The 26,639-nt window shown below is 39.0% G+C and overlaps 1 long non-coding RNA gene across 1 annotated transcript in view; it reads left to right on the top strand.

The window, feature by feature from the left end:
• Nucleotides 1-26,639, top strand: part of LOC115940796 (uncharacterized) — a 95,995-nt gene that overhangs the window by 46,250 nt on the left and 23,106 nt on the right. Inside the window, exons 10-11 of the long non-coding RNA XR_014146450.1 lie at nt 20,888-21,038; nt 22,325-22,444. This is a non-coding gene — a long non-coding RNA (uncharacterized LOC115940796). The remainder of the gene's footprint in view (nt 1-20,887; nt 21,039-22,324; nt 22,445-26,639) is intronic.

Raw genomic sequence — 26,639 nt, 5'->3', positions numbered from 1 at the left:
AGCGTTGGCCAAAAGAAAGAGCAAAACAACCAAAGCTTGTCCTTCAGCTTACTTGATCTTTCAGCTCTCGTGCTTCTGATTAGTGGAACAAATTAAAACTAAAACCCTGGCTGCTAACAGGTCTGGGAGATGTGGCTTTTTGCTCTCCAGTCTCTGCAGCACAAGAAGGCACTTTGCAAGGAGGTTAGAGTGAACGCTGAGGGCCAGTCCACCTAGAACACAGGTGTGGTGGTAAGGCAGGATGGAGAGACGAATGATAAAAAAGTAAATGAATCTTCAAGTTGATATCTGCCAGGCAATAAGTATTCATACTAAAAAACCAGTCAAATCGTCGAGAGTCTCTTGTACACAGTACTAATCTTGTACACAGTAGTATTCACACAACTTCAGAAATAATTACTTTTCCCCAAAGATGAGGTGGCATGTCTGTGACCGTGAGTAGCATCATGGCCCTAAAACATCAGTCTCAGACAAACCAAGCTCAATAAAACCATCATCTGAGATCTCCTGGAGGGCAGAACTGTTTATATCTTACAGCTCGAAAAGTGTGAGATTCCTCAGCCTGAGCACTGTTTTTCATAGCTGGCCATGTACATTTATTTCCAGTTTAGAGCAGTGGTTAAAGGGAAGTCTTAGAAAAGGCTTATATCGCACAGAATCTCAGATTGGCAATTTTGGTGTTGGCTAAGCAAGAAATCCATTACTTGATTTCTTTTTATTATTTGAAATCTATAAAGGTTTATTTATTTGAATGAATCTATTTTTATTTTTATTTATTTTTATTTTTATTTTTTTTTAAAGATTTTATTTATTTATTTGACAGAGAGAGAGAGATAGCAAGAGCAGGAACACAAGCAGGGGGAGTGGGAGAGGGAGAAGCAGGCTTCCTGCCGAGCAGGGACCCCAATGCAGGGCTCGATCCCGGGACCCTGGGATCATGGCCTGAGCCGAAGGCAGACACTTAACGACTGAGCCACCCAGGTGCCCGAATGAATCTATTTTTATAAAATATATTGTGTACATCAGTCATCTCTCACCACGTGGTGGATATATATGTATTATTTAATATATTTTATTGGAAGAATAAAACCCACAAATTCTTTCTCATCTTAACTCCATTATTTAAGACCTCATTGCAATGATAGATGTCATTGGTTTTCACCTGTTTTACACACTTAAAAATCTAACTTTAAATAGAATTAGTATGAGGTCGGATAACTGGGGAGCCCTTGCTCAATTAAAAATACAGAGATACAGAAAAACCTGAGCAAGATTTTAGAATATGCTTTATCACATTATATTTTATTTTATTTATCACATTTAGGAAACTTAAAACTCTCTACAACTTTTAAATTCTTCCTTTTAAGTACTTCACACTTAAAGAGAGCTTAAGAATTTCTTCCATTCTTTCTCTCCAATTTTCCTGTGAAGGACTTTTTAAACAGCTACTCTTTTTGAGTACGTGCTGTGAACTAGGCCTTGGACATTCTCTCATTTAATCCCCATGGCTTCCCTTTGAGGTGTAGATATTATTTCTGTTATGCGAACGTGGACCCCGAGGCTCAGAGAAATTGCTTGTTCAAAGACACCTGGCTACAAAGAGCCAGAGCTGGGATCACAAACTGGAATTTGACAGCATATCCTCCCAACTTCAAAGCTCACTCCTTCTTCTGCAACATTTCTTTATTTATTCGTGCATTTATTCATTTATGCAGTTAACACTGCCCTAGTGCTTACTATGGGCCAGACATGTACTGCTTGCTGAGATTAAAATGATGAACCCAAAAAGGGGCACCATCCCTGCCTGTGTGAAGCCGAGAACCTCTACTCCCTCCAGGTTAGTTGCTCATTCAGGATTTATAGATGAGGATTAACTTTCTGCAAAAACAGTCAAGAATGTAAAGATTGCCCTTTTGGTTTTATGGAGGAGATGACCATTTTATAAAATATTCCCAAGTGAAAGAATATTAAAATTGATTGCAAGCCCCAGGTTACATGTGTTTGCCTAGAGTCCTTGATGACTTCAAGATTAATGAAGCACAGAAATTAATTAGAGAGGCTGAAACTCAAGAAATCCCTGGTGAGGAAAATAAGGTTTATCTGATTTTTATATGAGACAGAAGCAATGACAGAAAATGAGTTCCTGTCACAATGGATCAAGAATACAAGACGTGGTTTAATAATGTTTCTGGGGTGCTAGTGGCCTGAGCATGTAGGAAAACACTGCTGAATTCCTGAGTAAAAGTACTAAACTCACCAGCCATCAACTAGAAATGACAGACCCTATTATGCATGTCAGGACGTCAGCGCCTAGAGGGTCCAGTTGGTCCTGTACTGGGTGTGGAGGGCCAGGTCTATTAACAGGTGGGAGTATTCTTCACTTCCACACACAAGAATGTGTTTTCTCCTATTGGGAGGTCTTTCATTTTGCCCCTTCTGAGAGAGACATAGATATAGGGAACATTTCACTTTCTACTTTACCATAAGAAAAGCAATGGCCCCAGGGCAGTAATGACTGGCTGGTGTTCAGCCTCTGGGGAAATAGCATGGAGTGCCAAGGCCTGTGGCACCCTGGCAATAACATGACTTATCTGATGGGGCAGCAGTTACTCAGCTTCTGCTGATTGTTGCCCGGGAAGAGGGCCCAATGGTGCCAGACATTTTATTTTCTTAAAGAGAAGCCAGAAATCTGGATTTTTCTATGAAACCACCTGATAATTACATCTTGGCAACTAATTAAAAAAAAAAACCCAACTTCTCAGGCAAACACTTTTATTTTTTATAAAGATTTTATTTATTTGTTTAGGGAGAGGGGGAGGAGGGGCAAAGGGAGAGGGAGAGAGAATCTCAAGCAGACTCCATGCTGAGCATTGAGCCCAATGGGCAGCTTGATCCCACAACCCTGAAATCGTGATCCAAGTTGAAATCAAGAGTCAGACACCCAAATGACTGAGCCACCCAGGCGCCCCTTGGGCCAACATTTTTAATTAGGTGATCAACCACCCTGGTTTGTCGGGGACTGAGGGGGTCTCCTGGGATGTGGGTTTTTCAGTGCTAGAACAGGGAGCATTCTGGACAAATGGGGATGGTTGGTCCTTCTAGAATGTGGAGGTTAATGGAGACATCTTGTAGGCTGAACCAAGTCTGTGGGTGGTCAGTTTATAATCTCTGGCGAATAGGACAGGGAGCTAGAATAGGGTTCATACAGTCACATTTTCAAAGGAGGGGAAGATATTTGATGAACAGAGAAGGACCACATATACAGGAACCAGAGCACGTCCCACCATTCACTTCTGTTCTCCTGATGGTTCATATAGGATGGCCATGACCAGATGAGAAACTACTGTAATAAATGATTGCAGTGCTGTAGTGTTCTATTTTCTTTTTTTTCAGCTGTTCATCTTGAACTTTGTTCAACCAAGAAACCCACTGGGGAGAAAGCCCTTCCTTGGAGAGTGGGAGATCCAGAGGGTGGGAGGAAGAGGTTGTGTTCTCCAAAAGGACGCAGACAATCAAAGGGCATGTTGGAAGGTTATCTATAGAAGTGTCTTGGGCTAGACTATTTTTATTCTACCTAAGTTTTGTAACTGTAACTTCAAGGGTTAATTTTTCACAAGCTTTTCTTTAGAAAAACAAACAAACATTTTTTTGGGGGGGTGCAGATTGGAGAATATTACCATGGAAAGGAAACCTAAACACCATGTAATCCAAAACTTCCAGTATTGGAGAAGTTGAGGGACAGTGTCCCATAGCTAGTTAGTGGCAGAATGGTTCAACCTGGGTCTGTTTGGAATGCTGTAGATGAGTGCCAGTAGCATGGTAAGGGGAGGCAACACAGCTTCTCTACGTTGCATTGCCAGCTGTGAAGGAAGTTCTATGGCACAAAGAAACATAACCATTAAAATCTAAAAACAACAAAAGTTATCTCATACTCTGCCTTTTGTTTAGGAAATTAAATGATAATGAATCACTAAATGCTCATATTTTTGAAACTCAATGCAAATTGTTTAAGATGAAGGGCAGTAAATAGGAGGCTCCCCCATCAAAAGAGCTACTAGGTTGTATCTGGGTCATTTCATGTGGGCAGCACACATTTCAAAGTAAAAACCTATGATTTGAAAAACACAGTCAAGGAAGTTTAAAGAAAAGGTCTTTCCAACCATCATTATATACTAGTATATATTTAGCTTCATTCTTCAGTTCCAAAGGCATCACTTCTTCACAACAGAATTTGCTTTGAAGTCTGAGAATGAACTCTGTGGTGAGGATATGCCCCCAGGCCCATATGGAGCAAGTGAAAACAAGACTGATTTTTATCTTATTACACTGGCATCCTGGACCAGCCAAAGAACTGACTGCTCATATTTAGAGTCACAAAGAGTTATCATTAAGGTCCAAAGATTCACAGATTTCTTGTTTGAATAATTAGAATACTCCTTGCTTCATTCTGGGCCAAAATGAAATACATGGTTTGTCTTTGGCACCTGTTTGTGTAAATTCCTAGAAAACTTAACAGAGTAGGATAGAAACAATGGCCCAATAGCATGAATGTCACACCAACAGACCATATAGGCCAACCTAAATTCCTTGCAGACTCTAAGAATCTTCTAGAGACTAGAAATCAGTGGTCACACTGTCTTTATTGTGGGTAGATTCCATGTAGCTATAGGCCACTTTAATATAAGCTGAGTAGAACAGGGTCAGAAGATTTGATTTGAGAGGCCAACACTCAACAATGAGTTTATGGTTAAAAACCAGACCCATAGCTGTCCCAGCACAGCACTTATCATTCCCCTCCTGATTAGATCCAGGAGGGCAGTGAGAAGGAAGAGGTATGTTAGTTCTTGATAACCATTTAGGGGTTGATGAAATAGGGACAGGAGTCAACAAGACACAACTATAAAACATTGTTTTAATGTCCAGATCAGATTTCTTTACAGGGCAAATCTCTGAGGGGGTGGTTTGGGCATTCATTCTAATTTCAGGGGCAAGTCCTAGTAGTGTTATTGCTGGTGTGTGTGTGTGTGTGTTTAAGCTCAACACAACAAACATTACTATCTCACATGATTTCTTTTTTTTTTTTTTAAAGATTTTATTTATTTATTTGAGAGAGAGAGAATGAGAGACAGAGAGCATGAGAGGGAGGAGGGTCAGAGGGAGAAGCAGACTCCCTGCCGAGCAGGGAGCCCGATGCCGGACTCGATCCTGGGACTCCAGGATCATGACCTGAGCCGAAGGCAGTCGCTTAACCAACTGAGCCACCCAGGCGCCCCTCACATGATTTCTGAGGGACAGGAGTTTGTGAGTGGCTTAACTGGATATTTCTGGCCTAGTGTCTCTCATGAGGTTGTAGCCTAAGGGTCAGCCAGAGCTGCAATAATCTGAAGGCTTGACTGGGGACTCCAGGGTCTTCTTCCAAGATTGTGCATCATTGGCTCAAGGTGGCTCATACACAGGCTATTGGCTGGAGGTCTTAGTTCCTTCTGTTTGCCTTTAACCTGTCTGTGGGCCTACTTGAGTGTCTTCATAATAAGGCAGCCAGCTTCCTTCAAAGTGAACAGTCAGAGAGAAGGTAGGACTGTAATCCGTGTGGCTTTTGGAATTGGACTTTTGAGATTTACAGAGTCTTGGTACCACTAAGTTGCTTAATATCTTCACACCTCTAACAGCCACTATATAGTGGCTTTCCCAGGGTGGATTTTCCAGGGTGACTGTCTACCTTGCTTTAACTTGGGAAGAAAATGAGTCCACATTGGAAGATGTGGAAGGTGGGAGGTGGCTATGGCACTGAAATCAGGAAAAGTCTTTTAAATAAATGACCATTATGCATTGGTGAAAGCAGTGGTAAATTATCCTTTTTAAAATTTTAAACATTTGGGATAGAAGGATTTGAGCAAGTGTTTAGCTCAAACCTTTCATTTTGAAGATGAGGGCATGAGAAGTGAAATTCTACATAAATATTTGAGTGTTTTTATTTAAAAGAGTCATCTTCTTTAATTAACCTTTGTTTCTGGGTAGAATATAAAGGAGAGTATAGATAAACCATCTGTGGACTTTCCAAGCTCATAACAAAATGTTTACACACGATTAGGTAGTAATGTTATTAGTGCTTTTATATGATGGAAGGAGATGATCATTCACAGTGAACAAAGACAAGATAGAGACTGGCAATGAAGACATGGAAATGTGGTTCTCAGCAACCTTTGAGTCATGTGAATTTGAATGCAGAGAAAGGATCAAGATCATAAGCCTAATTGTCCCCCACACAGGTGGGACAGTGGGTTGTTGGGAAATTGTAAACAAAGTTTCTTCTGCTAGGCCTCCAAACTTTCAGAAAAAGTAAAGGAGAATTTTGGGTAACTTGTTTAAACTTGTTGAGACCCATTTCCTCTCTGTCAAGTGAGGCTGTTGATAGCAACCTTGTGAGATTATTGTGATGATTAGAAATAACCCTACGTTAAACTCAGTAAGTGGTAGCTGATTCTATTGTTGTTACTATTATTGTTGTTGTCATTATAATTTTTCTTCAAGGCATTAAGCTCGCAATCAATGTGCACTTATTCCTACCTGGGAGAACTTTTATCCCCTTGGTTCTCAAAACTGCATTGAAGTGGGCGCCTGGGTGGCTCAGTTGGTTAAGCATCTGCCTTTGGCTCAGGTCATGATCCTGGAATCCCTGGATCGAGTCCTGCGTCAGGCTCCCTGCTCAGCAGAGAGCCTGCTTCTCCCTCTCCCCCTGCCCCTCACCCTGCTTGTGCTCTCTCTCTCTTAAATAAATAAATAAAACATCTTTAAAAAAAAAAAATACATTGAAGTATCTGAAAGTTGATGGTTGGAGGAGGGGGCGATTCCCCAGTGCCCTGCAGCCTCGTGAGGTAGTGTTTCCCCTGAGACCACTTGCAGCAGAGTTACCTGGTAGTTTGTTAAAAATGCAGATCCTGAAAAAAAAAGTGCAAATCCTGCCTCAGATCTACTGAGTCAGCCTATCTAGGGATGAAACCCTGTAACCTGCATTCTTAACAAGCAATCCAAATGATTCTTATGCCCGCTAAAATTTGAGAACCGCTTATAGATAGGAGGTATTTTGGAGCCCTTGTGGGGCTCACAGAGGGCAAGGCAACTGAACTGATCTTAATCAGAAGTTTCCAAAATTTTTTTATTATGTACCCCCATTACTAAAACCTTTTATATAATGTAATACTAATATTATGTGTTTATATTTATACATTTATTCATAAATTATTTACATGTACCTCCATGTTAAATATCATATATATTATAATACAAAATAGAAATTTAAAAAAGATCATAAAAATTTTAGTATTTGCTTCTCATAACCTACTGGATCATATGATATACCCTTTGGGATTCATACTCCCTAGTCTGGAGACCACTGGCCAAACCATAAATGATCGCTATGGTTGTGTTTATTCAATTACCTATTAAGCAAACATTTACAGAGTTCCTTGCAAAGACGCCAAGGCCTCACTGTGAATGATCATCTCCTGTCGTATTGAAGCGCTAATAACATCACTACCTCATTGTGTGCAAACACTTTGTCACTTCTGGGTTCTGTGGGTAGGAGGGTTTAGTTCATCTCCTCCAGGCAGGAGAGTGGTGCTGCATCTAGTTCAAGGCTATATTCAAAGTCACAAAAATGTAACTTAACAGAATATTTGGGATTGGGAGAAAGTCCCAGATAGTCTTGGTACATCATTAAGAATCTAAGCAACAAACTAAAACAGGTAAATGGCCCTCCTGAATTAGATAGAGTACCGTGTTTGGCAAGGTTGTGTGGCGCTGTGTGAAGAACACTGGACTTGGTTTTGGAAGACCTACGTTGGTGTCTGTGCTTCTTTCCTTACTGGCTGTGTGCCCTTCTATAAATTATTTACCCTCACTGAGCTTCTGTAAATACTCCTTTTTTTTTTTTTTTTTTTTAAGATTTTACTTATTTACTTGAGAGAGAGAGAGTGATTGAGAGAGAGCACAAGCTGGCGGGACGGTGGGGAGAGGCAGAGGGAGAGGGAGAAGCAGGCTTCCCGCTAAGCAGGGAGCCTGATGTGGGGCTCAATCCCAGGACCCCAGGATCGGGACCTGATCCGAAGGCAGACACCTTTTTTTTTTTTAAAGATTTTATTTATTTGACAGAGAGAGAGAGAGAAAGAAACAGGGAGAGAGGGAACACAAGCAGGGAGAGTGGGAGAGGGAGAAGCAGGCTTCTGCGAAGCAGGAAGCCTGATTCGGGGCTCGATCCCAGGACCCTGGGATCACGACCTGAGCGGAAAGCAGACGCTTAACTGACTGAGCCACCCAGGCGCCCCTGTAAATGCTCCTTTGTAAGACAGGGATCATCACACCTTCTCTGCCTATCTGACCCAATTGCTATCACAACCAAACCCTCCTCAAATTTGATGATGATCTCATAGAATTCCAGGCTTGATCAATCAGCTGTCAATCACTACACATGTATTGAGTGCCTGATGGATATTCCAAAGTGCCATCAGGTAAGTAGAGTTTCACTGGTCTTGATTTTGCAAGAACAAGCAAGTTTTTATTCCCCTGAATTCAACAACTTCGCACCTTCTATCTGTGACACTTCTACTCCCACAGAGGTTAAGAGAAGTGACTTCAGAGCCTGGCTTTGCCGCTTTGACATTCCATTTCCTTAAGCCTTTGTTCCCTCAACTGTGAAATAAGGATAATGATATTTACCTCCCAAGTTACTGGGAGGATTATATGAGATAGTTATGTGAAATGCTTAGTGCAATTGAAACAGTGAAAACTGAATGATGATTATTACTTAAATGGCAAATAGGGCAAGGTACTCTTTCAACATCAACATTTTGGTCAATGAAAACGGCAACTTGATATATCTGTTCAGAACTGGATTTCACTTGGTGATTCCAAAAAACCAAGTGGTTTGACCTTTTATCTTTCATATAATTAACCTTTTTATAGTGGTCTTCGAGAATGAGTTAAAAGATTTAACATTCAGGTAGGGAATGAATAATGACTGGCTTGACAGAATGGAACTTTCTACGAGACTGTTTTAGACGGCTGTAGATTTATGAACTGTCCCCAAATGAAGACTTAATATTTACCAGACATAAAAATAAAAGGAAAAAATATTTTTAAGGTATTAACATATAATCATGAAGTAATGAGCTGGTAGTTTGCATGTGTCACAACAAAGTTGCGATCTTGACTTTTAAACTATGTGGCACAAGTCTTACCCTAATATTTAACAACAACGGATTTTTTTTTCTTGTTACACAAGCTATTGACATAGCTTAAGTGACTCACTTAATGACTCATGATGCAATGGACTGGCATTTCCTTCTTCCTTACTCGTACAAGGATGATTTGATCGTACAGGCACATTTCAGTTGACCGTAGCTTACCTTCGTAATAGCCCTGCAGCTTAAGAAAGGCCCCAAAGACTGACCAGTATTTGTTTCTGAGTGAACTTAAATGCAGTTTTCCTAAATGTCCTAAGTACAGACTTCATCTTTAAAACAGGGGCTCTTCTCCTGTTGCCTGAGTTTGAGGCTGATCTTCTGTGTTGTAATTTCTCTTGGTATCTTACTCTGCTTTTTCTATCATGGTAGACTCATAGTGGCCTAGCATATAACAGGAAAGAAACTTAGAGATCTTCTAACTCTACTCCCTCATTTTTTTACATGTGGAAACTATGATCCAGGCAAGTCAATCATTTTCATCAGCTTCAGAGTAGAGAATAGATTAGGTCATAACTCTGAGCTCTCTGTTCATGGTTTATATTTCTACCCAACTCAACTTCTTTCAATTTCTCTGACTCCTGATTAATTTTTTTTTTTTTGCTTCAGTTGTATAAAAGTGTGGGAAAATTAGATTAATCTGAAACATTATGTTCAATCCTTTCTCTAGAACAAGTCTTGATGTGTGAGTGGGAACACTGGTATTTCAAGATTCTCACCACTGAGGTGTGGCAATTTGGCCATGGACATGCTGCTGGATTTGGCTGTACTCATCCTATTAGATGTCTGGCATTGCAACTCTTATAAACTGTGTGCAAAATTGTCTCCAATTTTAGTGAATATTCACATTGAGAAATCATGTTTATTTCTCCTTTTGCATTGCAGTATGACTTAGATAAAGTAATCCTTAGTGAATTAATTTACACTGTAGTTCCCGACCCAAATTCAGGATTTATATATATTCTAAAAGGATTTTTAAAAACCTAAAATATTGATTAATAAGTTAGATATTGGAGACCCAAACTCTTTATTGAACTTCAGTTGAAGAGAGCTAATCTGATATCCTGGGAGTTGTAAATATTTTATAGTAATGGCATATTTCATATTATTGAAACAGAAGATGATATTTAGCAAAAATAGAAGTAAAAAATTTAGCAAAAAAGACAAAGTAGGTATATGAGTGTAGCATCAGAATGGCATAAGACAGGCTCCTAGAATTATGGGTTAGAGAAAAATGGTATCATGGAGATTTGGATACACCAGATGAACACAGCCTAGACGTTGCAATTTCAGGGTAGATAGTTGTGAATAAAGAAATCATCCCAGAACCAAATACACATTTTTATATATTAGGAGCAGTGTGAAGTGTGAGGATCTGAGATTTCTAGAAAAATGTTGATTGTATCCAATTCCTTATTTTTTTTAGCCTCGGTACTTAAGTTTCTACTCCTTCACTCTCCTGAAACTGCTTTCAGGAAAGTCACTAATGAACTGCAATTTGCCAAACGTCCTTCTTCAAGGAATTTGACATTTGACACTATTGTCTACTTCCTCCTGTATACTCTCTTCCTTTTAGTGTCTCTGATATTGCTGTTGCTGTGGAATAGTTTTCTGCTGCTTTTTTTCTTTCTTTCACTCCCATCATCAATATTGATATCCAGTATTCCATACTTGGTCCTTTTTTTCCTGCAAAAAGAAATCATGAACATACAGTATGAACCAAATAACACGCGCCCAATAGCAGACACTACAAACTGATTTTGGCAATTTCCTCTCATCCCTGATGCTGTCCTAGAATTCTCAAAAACCCTTCAGGAAACCACCAAATGATCAGAGTTCACATATGAGAAGAAAATTTCTCCCCATGCCTGTTTTACATACCCATCTCGGAAGAGCTCATCTGTAGTCATGACTTTAATTCCAGAAATCCCTGGGCTTATTCATTAGCGTCTCCAGCACCTTGCCCAGTGCCTGGAGAGCATGGTTTGGGCTGGATAAATATTTGAAGAATAAATGATGCAATGTTTGATTAGTTAACAATGTCTAAGTATATTCTGACATATTTTTGGTGCTTGAATGCAATTAAAATCGAAATGTAGTGATCATAGAGAATATACAAAATAGTGACAATATTACAGTGATGTATGTGCATGTTGAGACATTTTATTTCTGAACAAAAATTACTTTCTATATGAGACTTTATAATTATTTTCACATAAGTAAACTTAAGATCTGTTCAGTAATAAGAAATGCAGGGGAGCTGTGAAAGCTTAAATTGGGGGTTTAAAGAGATAGTAGTAGGCTAGTTCAGTGGGATATTATCCTCAAATTTGTAAATTTCAATCCAATGGCCAGTGAGAATAAAATGTGCTATTTATTTCTAATCAAGGTTAAAGTAGTAACATATAATTTTGCACTGTACTTTATAACCTTTTGAAAGAATTCTAAATCTTCAATTAATCAGGGTTGCAGCCTGATATCTTTTTATGAACATTAATAATGTAAATGAATCACTAAAATGTTTACTACAAAGATGCTTCCAATACAACATGTTTAAAGAAGTAAAGTATTATAAACATGGAGCCTAATTTTTCTGCTTCCTCATTTTCTCATTTTTAGATTGATCAATAAAAGAGAATTATTATACAATAGGGAGTATTATCCACTGAGGTAATATCACCTAAATTTATTTTTTTGTATTCCACCTTTATCATTTTTTTTCTGTTTTATGCAAGCACAATAGTACCTAGCATGTAGTGCTAAATAAATGTTGGATATTACAATTGCATATTATCAAAGATGTTTGGCTCAAGTTGGGGGTGGGAAGTGTATGTTTTTCAAAGCATGTAATAATGTGGTAGTTCTCAGGGGCTGGGTTTGAAGGCCGGAAGTGTGAGCTACCAACTCATATTGCATTTACACTAGTGTGCCTTCAGTTTCAGGGTATAACCAGAAAGTGGAAGCACAGAGGTGGGGTAGAAGAGCCCAGGACGGGAGGGCCAGCTTGTTTGTGATGTATTAATTTTCTAATGCAGGTGTGGGCAAACTTTTTCTGTAAAGGGCCCCTTGGTAAATATTTGACACTGGTAGGCCATATGATTTCTGCTGTAATTACTCAACACTGCTGTTGAGACAATACATGTTCCAATAAAGTTTTATAAAAATAAGTGGTGTCCTAGGTTTGTTCCAGGGGTCATAGTTTGTGGACTCCTATTCCAGTGGTGAGGTTTTGGTGCTCAATTAGTTTTCTTAACTCAACAAGTTATTTCTGAATCTTATTTTATTTTTTGATCCTCTGTGTGTGTGTATGTGTTTGTCATTGCTAACCTGTGAATTTTTATCTTTCAATGTGGTGAACTTTAGTTTGCTCTGATGTAGGTGCATTCTTCTGGACACTTTCCACCTCATCTGAGATTTGTTTCTCTTCATTCAGAATACGCTTTATGAGCTACATAATGAGATTAGAACTACATGCAGTCTTTATTGGAAGACCTGAGCCCCGTTCTCTCATCTGAGATTTTGTTAAATATTCTGTACTAAAGATTAGTTAAACTGTTTGGGAGTGCATTTTATTCTTGGACAGATTCTCTCAGGCATTAGTTCATTTTCCAGTTCTTTATGGAGTCCTCGAAAATGGTAAAGCCTGGAGTGTTAACCAAGCCTATGCACTCCTTCGGTTTACATGTGTCTGAATTTGGGGGTGGGTGGGGTGGGGAGAGAGGAGAAAGGTGTTAGCAAGAATTTTCTGGATTTGTTTGACTCAAAATATTTAATATTGTTTCTGGTAACTAGAAACAGGACTAGTAGACACTCTCAATTCCTTTTATTTCTATTTCTTTTTAGATTTATCTTTTCACAGTTTATGACATAAGCTTAGACTCTTTCCTTGTCTGGTACCTGAGGGCTTTTTTTTTTTTTTTTTTTCCTTCTTGCTTTCACATTGCTTACATGCCTATTTTGTCTATTTGAGAGCAGAGTAGTATATAAGTTAAAGATCTAAGCTCTGGATTTATATATATATATATAAGTAATATATAAGTTAAAGATATAAGTTCTGGATTTAGACTGCTTGGGATCAAATCTCAGGTCTACCAATTACTACACCTAGGATCTGTGCTTCAGTTTCTACATCTGTAAAATGGGGATGATGGTAGTATTGGTTTTCACAAAGATATATTATCAAATGAGTTAATATGTATAAAGTCCTTAGAATAATGCCAGGTAATGCATAGTAAACACTATTTACATTTTAAGTATTATTGATACATATTTTTGATTTTTTTTTTCTCAAATACTGAGATGGGTGATTGTGCTATTTGGTTCCCTCTGCCATATTGGCCTTCAAATTTACTATTCTTGAAGCTCCATAGTCATTCTTTATCAGAAATTAAACCTAAAAAGCTGATAACAAACTGTATTATAAGCACTTATGGACAGTAGAAGAAGCAGAAAGAAAAGAGGGCATTTAACATATTTAATAGATAAGTAAATTGGAAGGGGTTAGTCCTACAACTCTGTTTATAAATGAGATTGCTTCCTTTTCAGCTCTGGGTTAGCCTTGATTTATTCTGCTGGCCTGGCTTGTGTGTGACTTGACTTGCCACAGAGCATACACTTCCTACTTTGTTTTGTCTGTTTGTCTCACCTCAGGCTCTTTCAGATCCCCTCCCTGACTTTTGTCTTTTGGCCACAAATGCCTTTTCTCATCTCTTGCCACCTGGAATGATATTGTTTTCACTCTATCCATTACTTTCCATGTAAAGGAAGTGTTTGTATTCTTGGCTCTAAATGGCAGAGAGATTGGTCATTGCTTGCTATGTTTTCACCCAACATGTTAGGACAGACTGGGTTTTTCATTTAATTAGATTGTGGGGTTTAGGGTGAAAGGATCCTATCAAAACCAGGAACACTAGCTCCTTAGAAATCTCTTGGCATGTAAAAATTAGTGGAACTTTTTCAGCAGGTTGCACTAGGGACTTGGGATTTATGGATGGGTTTTTTTTTTTTTAAGTAATAGTAAAGATTTTAATTTTAATTTTTTAATTTTGTATAGTTGACACACAATGGATAGATCTAGTTTTGCATAGATTCTTTATAAGTTCTTCTCCCAATCCTCTTACAGTGTGAAATTTTTTTTTTTTTTTAAAGATTTTATTTATTTATTTGAGAGAGAGAATGAGAGACAGAGACCACGAGAGGGAGGAGGGTCAGAGGGAGAAGCAGACTCCCTGCCGAGCAGGGAGCCCGATGCGGGACTCGATCCCGGGACTCCAGGATCACGACCTGAGCCGAAGGCAGTCGCTCAACCGACTGAGCCACCCAGGCGCCCTGTTGTGTGAAATTTTTTAATCTTGGAATTATATTGCAGCAAAATTGAAATAAACAACTCTATTTTTTTCTTATAATTAACTTCATTCAAAAGTTTTCAAAAATTTACACCTGACAGAAGTCAATGCAGAAGTTCAAATCTTCCAGATACTTATATTGACTATAGGTGAACTCAGTCTTAATTTAGCTAAGCAATGCCCATGGTCAACTGTGAGGGCCTCACATGCATTCTTTCATCTTCACCAAAACCCTCTTCCTTGTGATTCAGCAAATATGCCTGTCTGTGTGAAGCTTACATTCTAGCAAGAACCAGGGGAAAAAAAGAAAGAACAGAAAGAAACAACTCTTTCAATAAAAGGAGCATGACCACGTGGGATGCCCAGTGAAATTAATTTTTTGGTAAAATGATGATCAAAGAGAAACCCATTTTTATCTCAGCCTTCGATGAAAATATTTCTCAGTAGTGTACTGCTACTCTCCTACCTCAATACTGAGCATGAGAAGATTAGGTTGACTCAGTACTGACGCTGGTACTTAATCTGAAAATCAAAGAATATCTTTGATAACATCTTGTCTTTGTTTCCTCTCAAAATAGATTTCTTTTTTCATGAAAGAAAATATGTTTCTTGAGTTTTGATTAACTGAGGGTTTGATATTTTTCTCATAGCTTGTTTATATGCCACCACAGAATGGGATGTGACCATAATAGTCTGAGTCATGGTGGCTCATGAGGTCAGGAACATAAGTCAAGGTTTAACATCTCCAAGTTTCTGTGTAGCTAAGTCTACATGAGATCCCAGTGATGAAACAAATCTTGTAGTCATGTCTTGTTCTACTCTATTCATATGAATATGTCAAAAATTGAAAGAATAGTAACATGCTTCTTTAAACAAATTAGGCAACATTTCAAACATTCAGAGTAATTCTGAAAATAATACAACAGACTCTCAAGTTACTGCCATCTAGATTTTACACAGGATTGAGGATTTTAGATCCTTAAAAAATTCAGTGTAAAAGGTAAAGGTGTCTGCCTCTCCTTAATACTCTTTCCTTCCCTTTCTCCTAAGAGGTCATTGTTCTGAAGATGGTGTATGCAGCACTTAAGCTATTGCTGTGTGTAAAAATTACTGCAAGCACTTAATGGCTTAACACAACAACCAGTTATTATTTATTGCTCATGAGTCTACAGGTCAGCTGGGTGGTTGGTTGTACTGATATGAGATAGGGTGGGCTGATCTTAGTGAGTCGTGCTCATGTGTCTATGGTCAACTGGCAGGTCAGCAGGGAGCTGGCTTCTTGTGATATGGTCTTAATCATGTGTCTGGTGGTTAGCTGATTGTAGGCTGAAGCAATAGAATTGGCTGGCCTTGGGTTGCTCATTAATCATCAGCCTAGCTCAGGCTTATTCTAAGGTTCTAAGAGGGAAAGTGGAATGTAAATGTGTAGGGCCTCTGGCAAAACATTGCTTCTATTGCAGTCTGTTGGTGAAAGTGAGTGTCAACAAAGACACCAGAATGAAGAGATGGGAAAATAGACTTTGCTTCTTGGTGGAAGCAGTGGTAAATATTATGGGGGGGGGTGGATTTCTAGGAGGGGAGGAAGATTGTGTCTGTTTCTGTAATCTTCTACAAAGCATATGTATTTTTTCTATGTATGTGGCTTACATTTTTAGATGTTTATATTTATAAGTAATATTTTGTATTATAAAAATTAGCAAATGTATATTCTATTCAATATATTGTTTTGCACATTGTTTTTTTTTAAATTCACAGTGATGTTTTTGAAATTTACTGTTATGATGTGTTTAATGCATATCTCACATCACAATTTATCTATACATTCTCTTGTTGATGGCCATTTAAATTATTTCCCATTATTTTTTGCAATCACAAGCAAAGCTGCAATGAACATGCTTGTATGAAATTTTGTGTGTATACATTGAGAGTTTCTCCAGGTACATTTCTAAAAATGAACCTATAGGTTATACCTTACATACATTTTCAGCTTTATTAAATATTGCCAAATTATTCTCCAAAGCTGTTAGACCAATTTACGTACCCCATCATGGTGTATAAGTTTCACTTACCCCTACATCTTTATGAGTTATACTTTGCATTATTAGATTTACTTTTATTTTATGTGGAGCCAGTTAAATATCATTATCATTTTAATTACATATCATTTAGTAAGATTGAACATATTTCATATGTACACTGGCCAGATAAATTTCCTCTTCTGTAAATTAATTGCCTATTCATATATATCAACATTTAAATTTTACTTATTTATTTATTTATTTCGAGAGAATGCATGAGCGTAGGGGGAGAGGGGCAGAGGGACAGGGACAGAGAGAATCCCAAGCAGCCTCCATGTCCAGCATGGAGCCGGTCGCGGGGTTAATCTCATGACCCTGAGATCATGATCTGAGCCAAAATCAAGAGTCAGACACTTAACTGACTGGGCTACCCAGGTGCCCCTAAATTTTATTTTATTTTATTTAAATTCAATTAATTAACATATAGTGTGTTATTAGTGTAAGAGGTAGAGTTTAGTGATTCATCAGTTGCATATAACATCCAGTGCTCATTACATTAAGTGCCCTCCTTAATGTCCATCACCCAGTTACCCCATCCCCCCACCCACCTCCCCTCCAGCAACCCTCAGTTTGTTTCCTATAGTTAAGGGTCTCTTATGGTTTGTTTCCCTCTCTGATTTCATCTTATTTTATTTTTCCCTCCCTTCCCCTATGATCCTTTGTTTTGTTTCTTAAATTTCACATATGAATAGCATCATATGGTATTTGTCTTTCTCTGACTGACTTATTTTGCTCAGCATTATACTCTCTAGCTCTATCCATGTCCTTACAAATGGCAAGATTTCATTCTTTTTTATGGCTGAGTAATATTCCATTATATATATCTCTCTCATCTCTATCTATCTATCATCTATCTATCTATCTATCTATCTATCTATCTATCTATCTATCATCTATCTATACCACTTCTTCTTTAGCCATTCATCAATCGATGGACACTTGAGCTGTTTCTATATCTTGGCTATTGTAGGTAATGCTGCTATAAACATAGGGGTGCATGTATCCCTTTGAATTAGTATTCTTGTATTCTTTGGGTAAATTCTTTGGGTAAATCTTTGTGTATTTACCCACAAAGTGCATAGTGATTATAAGATAGTTCTACTTTTAACTTTTTTTTTTTTTAAGATTTTATTTATTTATTTGACAGAGACAGACACAGCGAGAGAGGGAACACAAGCAGGGGGAGTGAGAGAGTGAGAAGCAGGCTTCCCGCTGAGCAGGGAGCCCAATGTGGGGCTCGATCCCAGGACTCCAGGATCACGACCTGAGCTGAAGGCAGACACTTAACGACTGAGCCACCCAGGCACCCCTATTTTTAACTTTTTGAGGAACCTCTATACTGTTTTCCACAGTGGCTACACAGTTTGCATTCCCACCAACAGTGCCTGAGTGTTCCTTTTCTCCACATCCTCGCCCAAACCTGTTGTTTCTTGTGCTGTTGATTTTAGCCATTCTGACAAGTGTGAGGTGATATCTCATTGTAGTTTTGATTTGCATTTCCCTGAATTGAATGATGTTGACCATCTTTTCATGTGTCTATTGGCCATCTGTATGTCTTCTTTGGAGTAATGTCTGCTCATGTCTTCTGTCCATCTTTTAATTGGAATTTTTTGTTCTTTTAGGTGTTGAGTTTGATAAGTTCTTTATATATTTTGGATATTAACCCTTTGTTGGATATGTCATTTGCAAATATCTTCTCCCATTCCATAGGTTGCCTTTTAGTTTGCATTTTTTATCTTTTTGAGAAAACTTTCCCTACCAGGATGTCATAAATATATTTTCCTATATTTTATTCTAAGGTTTGAAAGTTTTTCTTTTTGTGTTTAGCCTCTTAATCCCTCTGGAATCTACTTTGTGTATGATGTAAAATAGACATCTAATTTTATCTTTTTCCAGATAGAAAACCAATTGTCCTGGCACAAGTTATTAAAGAATCTTTTCTTTCTCAATGATTTGTGATGATAAAATGTCATATCCCAAGTTCCTATGTAGGCATGGGTTTATTTCTGGGCCCTTATCCTATTTGATTGGTCCTGTTTTTTCCATCTCTGCACCATTGCTGTACCCTTTTAATGACTTCAGCTTTATAGTAAGTTTTATATCTGGCAGGGATAATATCCTTCCTCATTCTCCTTCAAAATTATTGTGGCTCTTCTGTGCCCTTTGCTTTTTCCTATTAAATTTAAGAGCAGCTTATCAAGTTAAAGAGTGGAAAATGCTATGCAATGAGAAAAGTAGAATGAGGTAAGGGGGATTGAGAGTGCAGGGGGGAAAAATCTAATCCTAATCTAATCTAATCTAATCTAGTCTAATCTAATCTAAACAGGGTGATGTAGGTAGGCTTCACTGAGAAGTAAGACTTGAGGAAAGGCTTCCAGGAGATAAAGAAATTAGGCAGTTTCCTGGGGAAGAGTTTTGCAGGCAGAAGGAACAATCAGTACTGAGGTTCTGAGCCACGTGTATTTGAGGAAGAGCAAGGAGGCCAGTGAAACTGAAGCAGAGTGAACAAGGGGAATAGCACTTGGAAATGAGGTCTTATGGGAACCACAAATGCTCCTGGGGAGCACATATGAGGACCAGTGAGCCACTGTCAGGATATTGGCTTTTGTTTTGAGTGAGATGGGAAGCCATTGCAGGGTTTTGAGTGGAGTCATGACATAGTCTGGTTTAAAACGTAAAAGAATCACTCGGGCTCCTGTGTTGAGGACTGAAAGTAGGGAGGAAGTATAGGAGCAGGAGAGAAGTAATGGGGCTATGGCAGTTATCCAGGGGGCAGATGTGGTGGCTTGAACCCAGCTGCTAGCAGTGTCGGCATGAGAAGTAGCTGGATTCTGGTTGTAGTTTACAGGTAGGGCCAATAGGATTTCTTGGTGGATTGGGTGTTGGGGTGTGAAGAAAGAGAGGCGTCAGGATGGCTCCCAGGGTTTTGGCATTGGCAACTGGAATAAAGAATTACTATTAACTGGGTAGGATTGTGGGAGGAGCAGTTTTAGTGAAAGATCAAAACTCAGTTTTGGGCATGCTGAGTTTGAGATGCCTATTAGACATCTAAGAGGAGATGAGTCTAGAGTTTAGGGGAGAGGTTCAGCGTGGGGATATAGATTTGGGAGTCATCAGTATACATCTGGTATTTAAAATGTGGAGACCAGATGAGATCATCTAGGATGTGAGTATAAAGAGCAGCGGTCCAAGACTAAGCTCCTGGCTAAGAAAGACATGCACACAAGGGACCTTTTTGGAGTGATGGAAATGTTCCAAAACTGGATTGTGGTAGCGTGGAAAAATCACTGAATTGGACACTTAAAACATGTCAAGTTTATGGTATGTAAATTATGTCTCAATTTAACAGCATTAGCTATTAAAAAATACATTAGAAAAAGGAGTCAAAGAGAGGAACTAGTAAAGGATATTTGAGAAATGGCCAGGATTAAGGGAAAAATAACAAAGAATCATGGAATTCCAGCAAATGACTCAGTATAATCTTCATTCTTTTTGTTAGTCCTTCCTGGTATTTTTCCTAGCTAAAGTTGGGTAAAAGAAATGAAAAATCATGTAACTTGCATTTGCTTGAATATGTTCTTAATCCAGGTTGACATCCTTGTTTTGAGAGCTTTTTTTGGAGCTAGTAAAAAATTGAAGTTTTGCTAGACAGATTTCTCTCAGACTAAAAAAAAGAGTGGTTATGAGAAGAAGAGGTGACTTCACCCAGAAGCCTCTTTGCTAAGATGCTCTCTCACAGGTGCGGAAGTAATAACGGAGGGTAGAGTGATCTGGGTCTGAGTCCTAGGGCCCCAGGAGATCTCTGTAGTGGTGGTGGGCGGTTTTGTAAGTAGAGAAGCAAAGTTGACAACAGTTTACAATGGCATTAAATGTAGCTGATTCCATGGCAGTGGTCTTCCTGCATTTATAGAGAGCCCACAACATGTAGGTCATGCTTTGTACCTTTGGGAACTGATAGGATAAGAGGCACTGGCAGATGCCTATCTTCTTTCTAATATAAGGGCTCGGGGAGCATTATGCAAAGAAGCACAGGGCTTTAGTCAGCACTCCAACGAAGCCTCCACTTTAAAGGGTGCGGTGTGTTGCAAGATGCATGAAGTCACTTCTTAGAAGTATACTTAATAAGGGAGGATTAAAGAGAAGCAAATACAATTCTCAGGATCAGAATAACCTGTGAGCAAGCATATATTTTAATTGTTTTTTTTTTCTTTTTCTCCATGCCAAGAAATTATGTCAAAATCTGAGGCCCAAATTGGAAACTCAAAAATGAACTCCATATATTTGAACAGAAAATGTAACAGGTGAAGAAGCAACCATGTGATAAGTGACAAAGTCAATCAGAAAAATTCATGCCAACCTTCTATATCTTTTACTAGGTAATGTGAATATGTTTCTTGAGGATGAACATAAAGGAGATCTAGAAAATAAAGATCTAGAGCAGGGCCCGGATAAAATACCTATGTTTTAATAGATCCGTGTTGGGAGCATTTCACCTTCGCTGCTGCATTAGCATGAAAGAGACTATTTATTTTAGTGCATCTCATCCAGGAACCTCAAAACTAATATGGGGTGGATTATTTTGGTTAGAAAAACATTTACTGTTTTTGCTATTAGAAATCACTATAAGTCACAGAATCCTTTTAAAATTAATTTGAACATATTGCCATTTCCTTTTATCTGAAGAGGACCTGCTACCACAGGGGAGTAGGAGAGCTGGCCTGCTGGCCTCTCACGCAGGGTTTGTCTGCATGGGGGGCAGGCCGGAAGGAGTGGGTGGTTGAAAATGCTTGGAGGTGTTTCTAGTAGGGAGGTGGTAGTTGAAGGGGCGGGGAGGTTCCTTTTGAAGAGTAGTGGTTTATTCCTATTCTTGCGGTCCAGGGAGGGACAGTTGCATAGTGGCAGCATAGGAACCCTCCGAGAGAAGTGGCTGCTTTGTTTCCTAAGGGAGTAGTCAGTCCTTCTGGGGGCACTCAACTCCTAAGTAGATTTCTCCTCTGCACCACGCCCTAGGGACAATAAACAAACCCGCCCGGGGTACAGGCTGCCCCTGACCATGAGTGGGTTGCCTGAGACAGTCAGCAGGGTCAGGCAGCCATTTGCTCATCCATCCATTTAAAAGATGTTATTGAGTGCATCTATGTGCCAAGAACAGTATTAGGAGCTACAGTGTGGTAATGAACCCCGGAGACATGGATCCGGCCTCCATTACGTAGTAAACTAATATATAATTGGAACTTGTGCTAAGTGCTATAAAGGAAAGACACAGGAGTCTGTGATAGAGCACATGGGGTGGGGCAGGGCAGGGCAGGACCTAGCTAGGGAGTAGGGTGGCTAGGGGTATAAAGGGGAAGAAAAAAGGCACAGTGAAGGGGCCGTGGGGCCAGGCAGTTATGGTGGCATTGCCCAATTTCCCAAGAGGTGTTGAGGCCTGCTCTGAAGGAGCAAGAATCTAAGAGGAAGGGCCACTGTGGGGGCAGAAATTGCCTGGGTCCCTACCAGAAGAAACATGGGGTGGGGGTGTCTTGCATTTTCTTATTTTTCATCATTTGTCTCAAATTCCTTTGATACCTCAGGCCACTGAGTCCTCTCACCCATTCTTCTTCCTTTTTACGTTTTGAATTTCCACACGAGAGTTCATGACCCACTCCTCCCTCCTCCACAGGCGGTTGTGGCCGAGCAGAGGTTTTCATCACGGACTGGAAGAATTTATCCGTGCCTGAGTGGCGGCTCTCCTAATGGACCATGGCCCTCTTGTGCGGTTCTCCTATCTCTGAAATGCAGGGTGAGGCCATAGTTTTTCCCATATTTTATTGACAGATAAATTAAAGTGATAAAGATTAAATAGTGTTCCCAGGAGCAAACAGTAAGTCAATGATAAGTGTTTCTCCCAACTACCTACCCATTAGAAGTTGGTCCACTGACAATATTCTTCTTGTATAATTCTCAAACATAATAAATACTCTTCTAAATACAAATGACAGCTTCTTGAAGACCCCAATGCAGGTTCTCAGGAGGATTCCCTGTTTCTCTGCCCTCCAGGCCCCCAGAAGCATCCTCTTTTATCTCAACAGGCTCAGATGCTTAACCTCCTCTCCTCTCTAAGCTGAGATCCTATGACCTACTTTCTCCTCCCCTTTAATAAAAGGAGTGTCAGACATTAGAGTTTCCCAAAGATTACTGAGCACTTAATTTGTTTATGCACACTTTGCTGATGGTCTCTATTATCTCCGATTTATACATGTTTAATATCCTATGTTTAAGGCCAGTATCAAGCCCTGGAATGGTATCTCTTGGTTCTCCCTGTTCCGTCTTTTAAAATCCCATAGAATATACCTCTGGGTTCACCTGTTCCTAGTTTAGATGTCTTGGCTGTTCTGATGGTGCAGTCAGCGTGGTTGTGTCTGGACGCTGGGTATTTCTGTGTGACCAGACAGGAGTGTTGCCTGCGGAATGGACAGGTCTATTCTCCCCATCCCTGGCTAGTTCGTTGCTGTAAATGTTTCGCCCTTCCACTCCAGAAGTTTCATGAAGAACGGTCCCCTCTCTGTTCACAATGCAGGATCTATTTCTGCCGTGCGCGTCAGTGGAGGTTGTTTTATAAACTTAAAAGTAGCCTCCACCTTTTATTCTCATTCTTTTCTTACTCCAGCCCTCTACTCTGTTTATTCTCTTTTCCTCTCTTAGCAAGTTATTGTATTTGCTAAAGGATAGAGAAGTCCCAGCATAGGGGGCGGTGAGGAGGTGAGACTATAAATTAGAAACACAGCAACAGAATAGAGGGAGGTGAGGACAATGATTTCCTTTATTTAAAAAGGCAAAACTGTTTCAAGTTTTCAAAACTGATGAGATAGCCATGCTTATTGCTCATTATAATGATACAACTATTAGTTAGCAAAGCACCATGTGCTTTACACGTATTAAATCCTAGATTTAAGACGTATCTTTCACTTTTTAAATCTCCATTTTACAGGTGAGAAAACTGAGGTTAGAGAATTTATATAGCTTGTCCAAAGCCACACAGCCAATAAAAGGTGCAGCAGGTTTCAGACCCAGATGAGGAGGCACCCAAGCCCATACCGTGCCACTTCTCTGCACTCAAATGTGGTCTGAGAGGTCCAATGGGAAGAACTTGTTGCTATAAAATAAAGCATATATAATAAATGCACAAAGTCTGTGCAATCTCATATCATGTACAATAAATGTAGATGCAAGCACACAGATGGTTTTAATTAATATTACTCTTATGCAGTCAAATCAATTTTTTACTGTTTCTTTTCTCATTTTGTTAGTTTTCAAATATCTTCAATCACTGTTAAAGTGAATATTTTCCCTGATGCCTGGAAGGTCATTTCAAGGTCTTCCACATAATAGGCATGTTGTGACAAGTCAAAGGCTTTTTTTTCCCCACCCTGATGTTGCCAGGCAGTTCTCAGTTCATCCTTTCCAAGATCAAACTGTAAAAAAATCACCATCCCAATACAAACGTATTGAAGGTTTATCATGCTACTAGATTTTTACAGTGCATTGATTCAGAGGTTGAATTTTGGCATTTCATAGGTTGCTTGCAATTCCTTCGCTGCCATTTTCTAGTTCTGGGAACTTAGCTGTCTGTGTTCTAAACTTTGTTTTTCCATCTGTAAAATGGGTATAACTAAGGTACTTAGTAGAGTTATTAGGATTAAATGAGCTAAAGCTGAAAAGCACTTAGTACAATCCTTGATATAGTAAGTGCTCAATAAATGTTAGCTGTTACTATCAAGAGTAAAATACTAATCTTGAACTTTCCTCTATTATACAATGAAAGAAGATAAGAAATAGCTGAATGAATTCCCTGAATTGTGTGATATTAATTTAAATTTTTTTCAGGGACAGTGTTATGTTCCATAAATCCCATAATGTAATAGAGGTATCTATTCTGAATGGATCCTTCTGAATTAGGACATTGAAAATATCAGCAAATGGCTTTCAGATAGATTCAATTCATTTTGTTTTCACTTTTATTTCTATTTTCTCCTATTATTTATTTTTCCCCAGCTATTGACATATAATTGACAAATAAAATTGCATTATTTAAGTACACAGTATGATGATTTCTTCCTAACCATATATTCACTACCATTGGCAAATAAAATTGTAAGATAAAGTGCACGTTGTGATGATTTGATATATGTACGTATTTTGAAATGATTACTACAATAAGGCTAATTAACACATCTGTCACTTCACGTGGTTACCTGTTTTGTGTGTGTGTGGTGAGAATGCTTACATAAGATCTATTCTTTTTTTTTCTTAAGATTTTATTTATTTATTTGAGAGAGAGAATGAGAGAGAGAGAGAGTACAAGAGGGGGGAACGGGAGAGGGAGAAGCAGACTCCCCGCTGAGCAGGGAGCCTGATGCGGGACTCGATCCCAGGACTCCAGGATCATGACCTGAGCCAAAGGCAGTTGCTTAACCAACTGAGCCACCTAGGTGCCCCCATAAGATCTATTCTTTTAGCAACTTTTAAGTATACAATACAGTATTATCAACTATAGTCACCATGCTGTGCATTAGATCCCCAATACTTATAACTGAAGGCTTGTATCCTTTTACCAACATCTCCCCATTTCCCCTTCCCCTCTAGCCCCTGGTAACCACCATTCTAGTCTCTGTAACTATGAGTTCAACTTTTTTTTTTTTTTTAGCTTCCTCATATCAATGAGATCATACAGTGTCTGTCTTTGTCTGGCTTATTTCACTTGGCATAATGCCCTCTAGGTTCATCCATGTAAAGGGCAGGATTTCCTACCTTCTTATGGATGAATAAGATTCCATTGTATGTATATACCACATTTTCTCTCGCCTTCCATCTGTCAGTGGACATTCATGTTTTTTTCATTACTTGGCTATCGTGAGTAATTTGCAATGAACGTGGGGTGCACATAGTGCTTTGAAATCCTGATTTCATGTGGATAGATACCCAGAAGTGGCATTGCTGGATCATCTGGTAATTTTATTCTTAAATTTTTGAGGAGCCTCTATACTGTTTTCCATAGTGGCTGCACCAATTTACGTACCTACCAACAGTGTGCTTTTTTGTGTGTGTGAGTGCCAAGTATTTTGATGTGGATATGAGAGGATTTCAAACTTAAGTTTTAAGTCTTGCCAAGCACCGCTCTTTCTCCTCAGAGTTTAGGGTTAACATGAAGAGAAACTTTATTCTCTATTCTGGATAGTTTTTTGGGAAATGTTTCCAGGCTTGTTTCTATGTTTCAGAACCAGCCACAAAGTTTGTCTTTCCATTCTCACAAACCAGCAGACGTCATCTCCAACGTCATCTCTAAACAGAGACCTAGGGGACAATTTTGGTGAACAGCTAAACCCAAATATGTATGAGAGGCGTGTGGAAACATGCATGAAACTTTCAGGAAGCTATAGGAGGAACTTAAAACACAAGACTGGATGTCTAATGCAATCAGAAGGCTGTGCCTTAAGCAGAAAAGAGAAATCTCTGTTTTAAAGTGAACTGACTGAGGGGTGCCTGGCTGGCTCCGTCTGTGGAGCGTGCGACTCTTGATCTCGGGGTTGTGGGTTTGAACCCCACGTTGGGTGCCAGAGATTGCTTAAAAATAAAATCTTTAAAAAATAATAAATAGATAAGTTGCACTGATTGTTTTCAGTGTTCTTTTAATTTTACCATCCCATTCCTTATGTCATCTGTTAAGTTCTGCCAGTCTGATATCTGAAAACAGTTGCTCTAGGGCTATTTGTGTCTGGTAAGAGATCATAAGGTCCTTGGAAGTATCAGGAGGGCCTTATTCATGATAAATCCTTTTGAAATTTTCATTCAGAATTCAACTGATTACTTTAAAGATTTTTTTTTTTAAGGGAGCATGGACAAAAGTACCCTGTAAACTGCAGAGTTATGAATAACCCTTAAAATAAATGATAGAAGGGTCTTAGCCTTAAAGGAATGATTAAACTTATTCTGAATCA

The sequence above is a fragment of the Leptonychotes weddellii genome, chromosome 6 (genome assembly GCF_054177405.1).
Source record: "Leptonychotes weddellii isolate Sample4059 chromosome 6, ASM5417740v2, whole genome shotgun sequence".
Taxonomy (NCBI): Eukaryota; Metazoa; Chordata; class Mammalia; order Carnivora; family Phocidae; genus Leptonychotes; species Leptonychotes weddellii.
This window is presented reverse-complemented; position numbering and strand designations above follow the sequence as displayed.